The 14,851-nt window shown below is 42.8% G+C and overlaps 1 protein-coding gene across 3 annotated transcripts in view; it reads right to left on the bottom strand.

Annotated features, from left to right (window-relative positions):
- The window catches only part of DTNA (dystrobrevin alpha), a 311,835-nt gene that overhangs the window by 215,676 nt on the left and 81,308 nt on the right, over positions 1-14,851 (bottom strand). Inside the window, exon 1 of one of the 3 annotated variants that reach the window (XM_081097322.1) lies at positions 7,127-7,607. The exons of the other annotated variants lie outside the window; for them this stretch is intronic. The gene's annotated coding sequence lies outside the window, so the exon portion shown is untranslated. Of the gene's footprint in view, positions 1-7,126; positions 7,608-14,851 lie in introns of those variants that run through there. 3 annotated transcript variants of the gene reach the window in all.

Consider the following 14,851-nt stretch of genomic DNA (forward strand, 5'->3'; position numbering starts at 1 on the left):
AGAGTCAAAGGGTGTTAATAGGAGAAGGACCTTGGCATCAGATTGCAGGCAGCCTGCCTCCATGTTACCAAGTATAGACCATTGCTGTTGACAGGTGAAGTCTACATCTATGAAGTCCTTCTGGGGGTTTGGAGCGTCTGTCATCCATTAGTGTGGAAGTCACTTGAATTTGTTGTAAATATGTCAGCCCATTCTCTTTCCCAGGCATGTGTTAGGATTGTATTCTTCACCCAAATAAAATTAGATGTGGCCACTTTGTAAGCTTTGGTCGAGGAAATGAGAGTATAAGGACTATTTCCAAGGCAAAGCAATAATGTAGAGAAGGCCCTCCAGCCAACCCAGAATGGATAATTTGCATGAGTGAAAAGGAAACCTTGTTTTTAGAAGCCACTGAGATTCAGGGGTTGTTTGTCACCTCAGGAATCCACAAGTAGTATATCTGGAATACTTCCGATGTCTGCATCTTACTTTTACCATATATACAAGAAAATCACGTATGCCTCCTCTGCAAAATAGTGGGAAACACTGGATGCATCTGAGAAAAGAATCTACAACTTATCCGAAGTGTTAAAAACAACATCTTTTGATGAGTAAATGTGTTTCTACAAATGTGTAGTAATAAACAGTCTAAGACCAGGAAGTTCATATGCATTAAAAGATAAATTTTGCTCAAAATTAACTACATCTTTTAATAAAATTAGTTAAGGCATTTATATTCTTGAACTATGATTAATTCAGTGAATTCATTCTTTCAGCACTCACAAAGTTGTGGTATACCACATTACAAAGGAATGGAGTACAGAAAGTAATATGAGACTAAATAAGAAATAATAAAAATAATTCTATCGCTCTCTTTAAAATACACGGAGCTTAACAAAGCTTCGTGACTCAGGGTGTCTGAGTCATCCTCACACTGTATGTATTTTGCAAGAATGCAAAGTCCAGCTTTATTTATGCAAATAAGTGTACTTTTATTTTATATTAAGATCCAATTCATCCTCCTACGTGACAATGACACATGTTCTACTTAACTTATTTTTTAAATTAGTTCAGGGATCTTTAAGCTATTTTTATAATGAAAACAGTATCTGCTAAAAATGAGATTTAAAGTAATTAAGCAATCCCAAGGCTATTCTAAAGCTTGGCTTGCTGAGAGGATAACACTAATTATTGAGGCAAGGCAAAGTGATGTTTTAAACAAGTGTGGAGATTAGCACAAATAAATTAAGAATATAAATGAAATAATAGTATAAATACATTTTAAAATTAAGTCCATTGTTTTAATAAGGCAAACTCCAGTGTCAGTGTACTGTGAAAGGGGATAAAGAAATAATTTCATTGTCTAGCATAGTTAAGGTACAAGGCAGGAGCTTGATAGAGATTTGTTGAATTAATGAGACAAATTAGCTTAGCTACTTGGAAACTACAATTTAAAATCAGCCCGTTTTCAAGAGCTAGTACTAATTTCTTTTCACAATGAGGAAAAATAGGAAAGACCAATATTATATTTTCAAATTTTGTGGCGTATTCTGGGTTCTCATCTAAATCCTGCTTTTGAAGATTTGATTATATTCAAGATAAATTTTTACCTTTTTCATATTGGGGCTTTTGTTGTTGTATCTGAGCCCTATATGAGGAAACAATATATGCCAAAGCAGAGTTTCTTCTTTTTCTAAATCTCTGGAGTTGGCATAACAAAGGCTTACCATAAATGGGTGAAAAACCTGTAAGTGATCGGAGGAATATAAAATTAGTTAAATATCTTTAGAATTAATAAGCTGTATTTCGCTTGGTTCCCACCAACTAAATTCAATTTTTAAAAAGGAAATGCAGGATTTCTTTTAACTTAAAATAGCAAAACGCGATTACCTTGCTCATCAAGGCCTTAAAAAGTTTGAGAAAAAAATTCCAGCCAACTTTAAAATTAAGGTCATGACGTCATATCACATAAGCAATCACCTGCTCTCCGTCAAGCACCTCGCTGTGATCCTAAAGCAACCCAGTGAGCTCTGAGGACTGAGATTCGGACCGCGGGCAATGGGATCATTTGAATGTGGTTGTGTTGCGCTGACTTTTTTCACTTGTGCTATTTCACAGGCCGACAGAGGACTTTGGCTCAGGCGGGCCAGAAAGTCCCGAAGGAGAAAGTGGCCCCAGACTCATTTTGTGGAACCCCAGCCTGCGGTCACCCTATGCAGGACAACAGGAGGCAGCCGCACCGGAGGGCGAGGCAGCAAGCCAACGACAAGGGCCACTTCAGCCACAGCCTCACAGGCCAGCACTGATCAGGTTGAGGTTGAAGGACAATGAACTCCATCTAATCAGGCTTCTTAGAACACTTACATCCCCTGGTCTCTGCCCCTTGCGGTTTTGGTGCATAAAATTCAACCCCAAGGGCAGTGGAGGCTGAGTCCTAACCTCCGGTTGTGGCTCCATCCCCCCATTCCCTCTAATAAAGTCCCCTCGTACTTGCTCACTGTGCTCACCTAATTCCTTGAGTGAGTCCAGTCTTACACTATTCAGCATTATGGACCAGATCTGTTGAAACATGTCAGTTTTCCAAACTCTATGACTTTCTTTTTGATTATGAATCTCTGAAAATATATAGCTAATTTATCATATGTAAATTTCTATCATCTTTTAAAAAAATGTTTTTATTGGTTTTTAAGAGAGAGAGGAAGGGAGAGGGAGTGGGAGAAGGAGGGAGGAGAGAGGGAGAGAGAAGAGGAGAGGAGAGGAGAGGAGAGGGGAGGAGAGAGGGAGAGAGAGAAGAGAGAAACATCTATGTGAGAGCAAAACATAGAAATATAGATAGGCTGCTTCCTATCCCCTACAGGGGATGGAGCTCACAACGGGGCAGGCGTCCAGACTGGGAATCACACTGGCAACCTTAGGTGCATGGGATGACTCCCAACCAGCAGAGGCACCTGGGCCAGGGCTATCATCTCTTTCGCCATCGCAATTGAGTTACACAGTCTCATTTGGTAAAAATGGAAATAACCTCCTCCTTCAGAAAATAGCAATAACCAAACGAGTTTTCAACTAGTTTTAGTTGATATAGAGGACCATTAATGGTTGCTATTCTTGGCAAAGAGTCTAAAGTCAAAGAATCATGATGTTTAGAAAGAAAAAGAATAAAGTAAAAGAGGAATGGCTGAGGAAAAACTTTCTCAAACTGTCATTGGTTCATTCCCTAAGCACAGGTTGGATGCTTTCTGTGTCAATTACTGAGAATACAAAAGTGAGTAAGACAGGATTCCTGCCATCAGGGGTTCCCAGAATGGGGGTGAGCTGTACTGGTAAAGAACGCACAGTGAAGGTGACTTATGAGATCCACCTTGAAGAAGAAGGATTTTCCCACAAAGAAGATGAAAAATGGGAATTCTGGAAGAAAAACGTTGCTAGACTAGCTCCGAGGTAAGGCAGTGTACAGAATATTCTGGAGGCAGCAATCACGTGCCAGCAAAGTGTTGGTGATAACCAGGGAAGAGGAGAGGATGCCAGAGAAACAGGTCACGGCTTTGTGGCAGGCCTTTAAGACACACTAAGGGGTTTACCTGGAGAGAACGGTGAGCCACTGGAACTGTAACGTAGGGAAGCCATTCCTTCCTGTCTATGATTTTTAGAAGACAGGTGTGACATTTAAAACAAGCGTAAAGATTAGCACAAGTAATCCTGGTGTGGGAGCTGTGTTGGGGAGAGGGTAGAGTCAGGTTTACAACTGGATGACCACAGTAATACTAAGTGAGATGACAAAGACCCGAAGAGAGCAATTGCAAAGACGATGGAAAGAAAAATATTTCTTTAAGGTAATTCCTTAAATGTAGTGATCCTGTACATAGGCCAAGAGAAAGCAGAAGGAGACAGGTGAACAGCTGAGAGTGATGGCTGTGGGGTGGATTAGAGAGACTAAAGAGATTACTACAGAGAGGGGCCAGCTAGGGACAAATGAAAGGGCTGTTAAGTATTGTTGACAGCTCAAATAAGGTTGGAAAACATGAATCTTCCAATAGGCATGCATTTGCAAATTTCTCCAAAATGCCTAAACAGATCAGATAAAAACTAACATTAGTCAGAAAAACTCCCTGAAATCATCAATGATATCAGCAGACTGCCTGATATCTTCTCTAGGATGAGTGTAAAAAAAAAAAAGATTATAAAAACAGCAGAATGAATTTCCATTTCTGGTAACAGTAATGAAATAATTGGGGCTGATACTCCCACTGAAGTAACTCAACATATTTAAAGTATGAAAACAGCAAAGAGTTAATAGGAAGGTGGAGACTTCACACAGGGGAATTGAAAAGACCAGAACTCAGAGAGGGAAGCTCATCTTTGAAAGCTTTTGCCCTTGGGCACATGACTACCAGGAACAAAAGGTCCCAGAAGCCAGCAGTACTCTGGGCAGCCTCACGGGTTTCCCAGGGATATCACAGCCCACAGTCCCATCCGGTCTGCAGGTGAGCACTTGAGTAAACAAACCCAACTTTAAGGCCATATCTTCCTTCAGGGGAGGAGGGAACCCCAAATAAGCCACTCACCACTCAGCTCTGCAGCCCCACTTCCGCCACAGGAGTAACTGAGGAACCTTAGGGGCTGCACTTTGACTATCGTGGTTCTGGCCTGACACTGCCCTCAGGTGCCTGGCAGCAGCACAGCAAGTTTTCTCTGGAGGAAAATGTCATCACCACTAGGTCTCAACTTATTTGTAAAAATCTTTTTTTTTTAAATGTATTTCCAGCAGATGATCGAGAAATATCCAAGCAATCGAGAAAATAAGACACCATAAGTGAGAACTGACAAGAACCATAATAACCCAGTAACACTTGAGATATTGGAATTAGCAGGCATATATTACAAAACTATATCCAAAGAAATAAAATCCAAGCCTGAAAATTTCAACAGGGAACTAGAAACTATGAGTGACGTAATAGTTGCAGAGAAATATTCATTTGCCCCATTTTCCTGTCAACAGTATTTGGCCACATAGTTTAAAATGCTTACATTTTTAGAATTTAAAAACTTTTATACTTGTCTTCCTTTTCTTTTGACACACTGAAAATAAAAACAAAACCCTATATTCGGGTTTAAGCCTATTCTAATTAAGCCTATTCTAATTACATTTATATTTCAATCAGAAATATATTAGTTAAGGAAAACGGTAAGTCTACATTTAAGTGTTTGGGTGTGTACTTGTGTGTGTTGTGAGCACACACGTGGTGTGCACACACTCACAAATTTCTGGGAAACACTAATAGGTTCACTACTGTTGTCAACAGTTCAGGACGCACGTGGGTAAAGCAAGGAGAACTGACGTTCAATGCTGCCAGGGACAATTTTCAAAGATACCATCCACTTGCAGAGACATGAACATTAACTTCAACTTTTACAACCTCATGAGTTCACTTTAAGTACTGGGAAAGGTTAACTGTGATTTGAGGTTAGGTATTTATATTGAAATGCAAATATTCCTGATGGACTAGTGCACTGACTTTACTAGGAGAACACTCTACTGTCCCATGATTCTCCCTTGAAGGTAAGTCTTTGCTGCCAGACAAGGCGGGTGTTTAGCAGTGATATTCATTAGGGGTTGGGAGGTAGGAGGCGGTGGGAGTGGGGGAGAGAGGAAGAGGGAAGGAAGGATGGAGAGGGCACCCAAACCGAGCTCTGACAACTTTACATCCTGTCTGGTCTGGCTTGATTATTCAGTTGTAAAATCCAGTGACCCTATCAATATAAGGCTCAATTTTCATTTTAGAAGCAGAACAGTGTATTAGTGATTCCTATCAAAGTTGAGTGAGACATCCACATGAAGTCATTCATTGTTTGCATCTAGTTTAGCCAACTCAGTTCATTAGAACCCAGTGTATTGGGCAGAACAAAACCCGGCCGGTGGCATTGAACGACCAGTCAGCTCCACACTCTGCAAGAAGAAGGCCAGCAGGTTCATTTCCCCACAGACAGGAGCGCCTCCAGCCCACACCGCGGCCCTGGCTCATGGACAGACAGCATTGCCCTGAGGGCCGCTGAGCACCTTTGGGAACGCTGTCCCTACAGCCCAGCTGAGAGGTCACTTCACAAAACAAGAGACACAACCTATACATGGTCAAAACATGAAGGGAAACTGAAGTTTGTCATTCTTTTTTTTTTTCTTTAATATATTTTATTGATTTTTTACAGAGTGGAAGGGAGAGAGAGATAGTTAGAAACATCGATGAGAGAGAAACATCGATCAGCTGCCTCCTGCACATCTCCTACTGGGGATATGCCCGCAACCCAGGCACATGCCCTTGACGGGAATCGAACCTGGGACCCTTCAGTCCGCAGGCCGACGCTCCATCCACTGAGCCAAACCGGTTTCGGCCATTCTTTTTTTTTTTTTTTTTTTCAAGAAAAAAGTTCTGAAATCCTTAAAACACAGTGTGGCAATAGCCCACTAGACAGCGCTTCCCCCTCCATTTCCCAGCCTGTGCACCCAGGAGGCCTCCCTGCACTCAGCAAAGGCCAAGGGGGGGGGGGGGGGGGAGGGGCGCGAGGGGGGAGGGAAAGAGGAGGAGGATCCACTGGGAATTAATGAGGCGACACCGAAAAATAACTCCCACTAACGAATTGTTCTCTTCCATGGAAAAATGCCTATTTTCTCTCGTTTGTTTTTGGGAAAAACAGAACATCATCTGAAGGCGCCTATGCACCTTCAACCACGCTTTCCCCTTCTTTACTTTTGTTTTTTTTAATTAGGAAGTGCCATACATAGTGCCGTGCAGGGGGAAACTCCATCTCCCAACAATAAGCCAGCGGCGGCGTGGACACGGTAACAGTCGGCGTGGTGACCTCCGACTACTGACACTGCAACTTAGGAAGCGCGGGGTGACTCCGGGGGCGCTGGCAGAGGGAAAGTGAGGGTCACGCAGCGCTGGAGTTCCAGGCGCGCAAGGCAACTTTCAAAACTCAGCCCCAGCCCTGTCCGCGCCAGATGTCAAATGCCTGCTCCCTCAGGGGAGGTAAGAAAGTTGCTACGCTGGGAAATCTTCACGCTCGCTTTTTCATTCACACAAATAAAAAGAAAACTTCCACATTCACCTTCCCAGAGAAGAGGTGCTCCTTAACACCAGTCCTTCCCACTTACCCTGGGGCAGGGACCGCGGGGTCTCTTAAATCCTTTTGATTCCAGGACGTCCAGCAATAGATGGATTCTCAGCACCTTCGCTTCAAAAGGAAACTTGAACCAAACTGCTACTTGCCACGGAGACCCTCCCAGAAGTCTCCCACCTTCAGGGAGAGTTGGGAGCTCCCCGCACAGCCTCCGAGCCGGGCGCACACTGTGTCTATCTTTAACTTGAAAATGATTTGGTTTCACATTCCATCCAAGTCCCACTGGCAGATGACTGGGGCGGACTCACCAATGGCAGGCTCTCAGCTCCGCGCCCTGCAGCCCCTCCTTCCTGTGGCTGCGCTTCCTGTGGCATCCCGGCTCACTGACTCAGCTGTCTCTCTACCTGCCCGGCCTGGTAAGAGGAGATGCTTTCATTGACGGCTATTAGGAAACACTGGGAAACTGAAGATGGGCGGCTGGGGGACTCGCTGGCTGTGCCGGCTCCCCCTCCCTCGGCATCCCCTCCCCCGCCTCCCTGCCAGAGACCGGGCGACTTCCAAACTTGGCCTTCTGAAAAAGAATGTTCTCTGCCTGGCATTCCTGGACGCAGGGCGCGAGGCAGCTCCAGTTTGGTTCTGTTGCTCAGCCTGAAAACCTCCCCAGGCACACACACTACGAAGTAAGTTTCCTGGATTTTGCCTTGGCTTCGGGGTCGAGGGAGCATGTTTTGGGGCATTACACATATTTTTGTTGCCTCTCAGCATTTCAATGTTAATATTCACAGACAATTTCCCCCAGAATGGCTAGGGATGCAGTGAGACAAAAACGAGTGAAATGGTACATCGTTAGTTGAAAGTTGAATGTCCTTATTGGTGAGTGAGTGGGGGCCCATTAGAGGAAGAAGTCACGCTGCCTGCTTGGCAGGCTTCTGGAGCCACTGTGGCTGTTCTGTGAGAGGAAGCCTTGTTTACAGGCGTCGGGGGAACCCCAGTTTCAATGGTCCTAGGGGTGCACTGCAGACAGCAGACAGCAGGAGGAGAGGGTGCAGACATTGCTACCTCCCTGTCAACCCCCGACCCTTTTTTTTCCAAGAATTGTCTTGCAACACTTAGTAAGGACTGGGGAAAAGTGTGTGTGTGTGTGTGTGTGTGTGTGTTTGTAGGCACACACACATCTGAAAAAAAAGAGAAAATGAGTAGAATTGAGAAAAAGTACATTTCATCAAATAGGATCTGACAAGGATTAAAAATGAGGAATTCCTTAAAATCACTAAATAAACGTGTCTGTTCCACATTTATTTAATGTCACCAAGGTAAAAAAGATCTGCTGCTGAAAATAATGTACCTCTTCATGATCAAAAGAGTGAATGTATTACAAGCAGTTTTATAAACTAGACAACTTCTTGAAAGGCCTAATGAAAGATGGATCATTGCAGCAATCAAATGGACCCCAACCCCAATGCAGCCTCCAAATCTCAGCCGGTGGCTGCCAACTCCGGCCAACTGTCAGCTGGCAGGCTCGGCCCGGGCTGCAGCTGCTCCTGCGACTTGTACAGACATCGCGAAACTATGTGACGGCGAAAGGTTGACGCTAAAGAGAGAGCTTTCCCTTTGTTTGTTTGTGGTTGGTTTTACATTTTCTGTTCTAGGTGGTCTTTCACCACATGCAGAACAAGAGTCATTTTAGGGCATCGTGAGTGAAAACATGATTAACCGGCATCACATTACTCAGTTACTTCAGTGATACAGTTCTCTTAATATTCACTCAAAGGTGTGTTTACTGACTTTTAAAGGGGGGGGGGGGAGTGGGAGAGAGGTAAACACTGTTGTGAGAAACATCTGTGGGTTAGCTCTCATATGCAACCTGACTGGGGATCAAACCCACCACCTTTTGATATATCAGATGGTGCTCTAGCCAACTGAGCTACCCGGCCAGTGCTATTTCAGTGATATCTATATATGAAATACCTATACCTATATCTATACGTAGGTATAGATAGCTATAGATAGAGATATCTATATACATATATATATTTAATCTTTATTGTTGAAATTCAGTGATATTTTAATACCTCCTACAGAATGGCATCTTACCAGCTTGCTCCCTCCTTAACCTGTAACTAGATGTCCTTAAAAGTGATTAAATAAAGGATAAAGAGAAGAAACTTTCTTTATTCTTATTCCCAAAGTCGATCATTTTAGGGAAATTTCAGGCCATATGAAATGCTGATAGATAAGGGCATCCAAGTGACTTCAGAAATAAATAGAAAGACACACTTACCCAGACAGCATGCAAGCCTGTCCCTGAGTTTCTTCTTCTCTCTTTCAAACACTTCTCCCCAAGGCTAACGAAGGCGTCAAAACACATGTGAACCAAACACGCGGACAGGCCTGGCAGCAGGCCCTCTAGTTCAGCAGTCGCCAACCTTTCAGACCTCACAGACCACCGGTTGGTGACCGCTGCTCTAGTTCACGTTCAGCCACACTATGCACTCATGCTGAATTTTGGGTGAACATGACCACAGAACCAACACTAAGAAATGTCTGTTGAAACGGAAGAATTGTTTGTTCAAAAGTGTACATTTTACCCTATGGAGAATGGTTATATGTTGGCTCACATTTTAGATAAATATATCTTGCGTTTTTCTTAATGAATTTTTTTCAGGAAAAATCATATCTCCTTTTAAGTCATTAACCAAAAGATTATCTGGAGGGTGTATTGGGTACCAAGCACCTTCCCTGAAGCCCTGTCCCAAAAGCTTACTGTGCACTTTGTGTCTGTGTGAGTGCCTCACTCTAAATACCAGCATGGAGAGCACGGCATTAGTAAGATCACTTTGGTTAATCTGGCTGGCTTCCACGAAAAAGAGAGAAAAAAGAAAATGTCTTTCTAATATTTCATATTAACTAGTAACATAGAACTATTTCCTTTATTGAATTGTTATTGGTCATTTTCCCCCGTTTTGTTAATCCTGACCTGAGGATATTTTTCCCATTGCTTTTCAGAGAGAGTGAAGGGAGGGAAGGAGGAAGGAATGGAACCCAAGACCCTTTGGTGCACAGGCCGAGCTCTAACCACTTAGCAGCACCAGCCAGAGTACTGGCAATTTCTTCATAGAGCAATATTCATCAATTAAGTACCTCCTTAGGTTCCCAACTTTATCTTCCCTTATATTTCTTATGTGCCAACCATGGAAATTCCAGAACAGTTTGCAACAGGAGGAGTAGCATTAGTCCAAATCTAAGGTTGAATGAGCACAATGTGAATTAAAAAAATTTTTTTCTTGCTAAACTTCACAAGGCAATTGATAAGATTTATGATGGCTAGAACTCAGTGTTTATCATGAATACATTCTACTTTTCTATTTATAAGGTCTAACATGAGAGTTAGAATTTGATCGAAAAATAGCTCCCAAGGCTTACTTCTAAAAACAAAAACAAAAACAAAACAAAACAAAAAAACTGGGCATGCAACAGGCAAAGCAAGTACCCTTGATTTATCATGAACAAGCAATTAATCTCTGCTCCATTCCCCAGAAATAGAGCACAGTTCTGTGGATGGCAAATGTGAGTAGCAGGCTCCCTGTAAGGGTGAAAAGGCGTTTAAACTCACATCTCAGCAGATCTGGGAGGCGTCCCTGTGTATGAAGAAACTGGTCTTTGAAAAGCAACGGCCATTGTGGTTTTCCTCCCTGCAGCCCTTTAGAGACTGGCCTAGGGGGTATTCTCAGGGTGATGGTTTTGCAGATGAATCTTTTTTGCTTATTGCATAGCATTTATTTCTTAAAAGCCTATACTATTTGTTATAGACTGAATATTTGTGTTCCCCCAAATTCATGTTTAAACCAGGTCCCCAGTGTGATGGTATTTGGAGGTGGGGCCTTTTGGAGATGATTAGGTCAGGAGGGTGGAGCCCTAATGAGTGGGATTAGTGCCCTTATAAAAGAGATGCCACAGAGCTCCTCTGTCCCTCTGCCACGCGAGAACACAGCAAAAAGACACCTAAGAACCAGGAAGGGGCTCTTCCCAGACACCAAGTGTGGGTGCCTTGATCTTTGACTTCCCAGCTTACAGAGCTGTGGAAAGTAAATTCTGTTGTTTATAAGCCACCCAGTCTATGGTTTTCTGTTATAACAGCCTGAATGAACTAAGACACTATTTATGCAAAAATGAGGGTTTGGATGGGGTAGCACTTTTCTAAGGAAAATTAATAAATCCAAGTAGTAGTTGTTGAAAAGTAATTAAAATAGGCACTGCCTAAGAAAAAGTAGAAAAACTACACATAAACAACATTAGAAAACAGACATAAAAGGGACTCAAAACATACTTATACCAGGAAAAAAAACAGACTTTAAAACAAAGGCTGTAACAAAAGACAAAAAGGACCCAGTAATTCAACTTCTGGGTAAATATTCGAAGAAACCCGAAACAGTAATTTGAAAGGATATATGCACCCCTATGTTCCATGCAGCATTATTTAAACAGCCAAGACATGGAGGCAACCCAACTGAAAAAAAAGTAGTGGCACATTTACACAATGGAATATTACTCGGCCATAAAAAAGAATGAAATCTTATCATTTGCAACAGCATGGATGGACCTAGAAGGTATTATGCTACATGAAGTAAGTAAGACAAAGATAAATGACGCATTATTTCACTTATAGGTGGGATCGAAAGAACAAAATAAATGAACATATAAAGTAGAAACTGTTGCAAAGAACAGACTGATGCTTGCCATAGGGAAGTGGGGGTTAGGAATGGGTGAAAATGGTGAAAAGATTAAGAGGTACATATTGGTAGTTACAAAATAGTCACAGTATAGGGAATATAGTCAATAATTAGTAAAAACTATGTTTGGTGCCAATTCGGTATTGAAATATCAGATAAATAACTTTGAAAGCATTTGCTTGTCTACCCATTATGCTATACACATTAAACTAATACAAAATAGTATTGAATGGAAATTGTACTTTAAAAATAAAATGAAAAATAGAAGAAAAAATAATGCATTTTTCATGAAAAAATATAGCAACTATACACATTTGAAACTTTAAAGGCTATTTTGGTTTGTCATTTTTTTTCCTATAGCTTATAGTTGAAGTGAGCTCAAGCAAAATTTTATTTGATTAAAAACTGAATTTGCCTCTTTCCCCAGCCCTTCACCTGCTCTCATTTTGTATATTAACGATAATGACGTGTGTGGTGGGATGCCCATATGTAGCCATGTGCAAACAAAATAAAGCGACAGACACCTTATTTAGACAAATGCAATCTCTTCTAACAGTTCTTTTAAAAAATATATATATATATTTTTATTGATTTCAGAGAGGAAGAAAGAGGGAGGAAAGAGAGAAACATCCACGAGGAGAGAGAATCGTAGATTGGCTGCCTCGTGCAAGTCCCCCACTGGGGATCGAGCCCACAACCCGAGCATGTGCCCCTGACCGGAATTAAACCTGGGACCTTTCAGTTCGCAGGCCAACGCTCTACCCACTGAGCCAAACCGGCTAGGGAATCTTCTACCAGTTCTTTAAGAGACATCCGACAAGAGGGATTTTAGGCATCTGGATAAGTTGGTAGTGGAAGTGATACTGTTGTAATTTACTAGTTATTATTAACAAGAAAGGAGCAAAGGGAAGACCAAATATTATAGGCATGTCATTTGGGCAGCTTCCCCAGGAAGCTAAAGCCTCACACTCCCCAGGGAGCCCTCTGTCTATTCCCACAGAGCAGATCGCTGGGGGAAGGGCCTGGGCAGGGAGGAGAATACACGCATGCCTCTGAGTCAAGTTGGGGTGACCATGGGAAGGTCTGTCAGTCACACCTGGGAACAGGTTATTGGCCAGAATGGGCGTGGCTACTGCAAGGGTGTGAAATTTGGGGTATTTAACCCCCTAAACAAAGGAGTCCACTCTCTTGGTTCCTTTGACGCTCTTGGGACACTCACTGCTTGGGGCGGACCCTCCTGTATTCGCCCACATGCACCACGCCATGTGGACCCCACACACAACCGACTAATGGACTGTAACTGGCCTGATGCGGACCTGGACTGTTCAGCATCAGACACAAGGAAAACTCTGGACACTGGCTTTACTTCAAGCTCTGCTGACACCTCAGCTACACTTCTATGACTGGACTAAGGGAAAAACGGGGACTTTGGAGACCCGGGAACGTAATTCACAAAGATAAAGATAAAGCTTATCTCATCCTCCCCTGGGGGCCTCTGGAAATGCTTATTCCGGTGGCACCCCAAGAACCCCACTCCCACTGGTAGCAGAGAAAGACCACCCACAGTTTTTTCTCAGGTAACAGGTTTAAGAGACACTTTGTTCCTAATATTTTCAGGGTCCTCAAGTTCCATAGGAAATTCTCTATTTGGCAGGCCTTTTTCATGCACATTCTGGCTGCCACCCACAATCCTTTACAGACAGGTGAAAAGAACCAAGCAGGGACAGAGAAGCTGACTAAGAGTGGCTGGGTGCAAATCTATGTGTCTGTGGAATGGGGGCAGAGTAAGCAGAGGGCCTACTTTGTGCAAAGAACCTTTATATACTTTGTTCCACTTAATCCGTAAGCACCCTATGACTTAGGAATCATTATTTCCATGTAATGGACTGCTCTGGTCGCTGGGATTCATAAAAAAAGGTACATAATTTGATTTGGTATCTGTCTGATTCCAAAGCTTTAAATTCTTTCCATTGTATTGAGACATAGAGAGGTTTCCTTGAACCTTGAAGACCTGGCGCTCTTCCGTTGCAAGGCAAACCCTATGTGTGTGGGAGAGGAGTCCTCTCCTGGGCCAGATCAACTCCAGGTGGGATTGGGGGACCTGTCCCAAGGTGAGACGCTGCAGCAACAAGAAGGGGCAGAGGGAGCCTTCTGGGAGAGCGAGGAGGACATGCCTGGTTTATCTGATCTCCCGTTTATTCCAGTCTCACTTGAAGCTATAAGAGTGTGGCGCCCTGGAGCCCACCTCTGGGTTCTCATTCTAACTCTGCCACCTCCTGCCCTGAGTTACACCACCTCCCTGTTCCATATCCCTGTTTCTCACCCGCACGAAGATGAGGATAACATTGCTCCCATTAAGTAGCTGTTGTGAGTGCTAGATATGTAAAAACAACTTAGAAAAGTTGCTTGCCACACAGCAAGTTCAATTAGAGGTACTATCGTCATACCATCAACATCATTACCATCCCTGACAGTAAATATGTGAATCAGAATAGTCTCTCATTTAATATCTATCTTTTACAGCAGTGGAAGGCCTGGGGAAGGTAAGAAAAACCGCAGACTGGAATCACTAAGGGAGCTTTTCATATAAGAATGACTGGGCCCAAAATGGGCCCAACTGAATCAATCTAATCAATCGCTGGGGGCTGAGTTGGGAGCATTGGTTTGTTTAAAAAGTCCTCCTGGATTCTGATGGGCAGCCAGGGTAGAGAACTTCTACTCTCTGCTACCTATTTTTGTAGTTTTCCCTTGAATCTTTCTTACTGGGGTTGAGATTGAACTGATGCATCAAAATACCTGATTGAATTTTGATCTGATTTCAAGGACTTCAAGCACACATGCATTTTATATTACAGGAAGTCAGTGACCATGGTCATTTGTTGCAAATTTTTATATTACAAAGAAAAATGGGTTCTGTTTTCCCCAAATTAATAGAAGACCATCTGATGCTAAACTTAACACTCGCTTCATGACCTTGACCATGCCCTGTTTCATCTGTGGGGTATGTGTGTGTGTGTGTGTGTGTGTGT

The sequence above is a fragment of the Myotis nattereri genome, assembly GCF_964212035.1.
Source record: "Myotis nattereri genome assembly, chromosome: 8".
Lineage (NCBI taxonomy): Eukaryota > Metazoa > Chordata > Mammalia > Chiroptera > Vespertilionidae > Myotis > Myotis nattereri.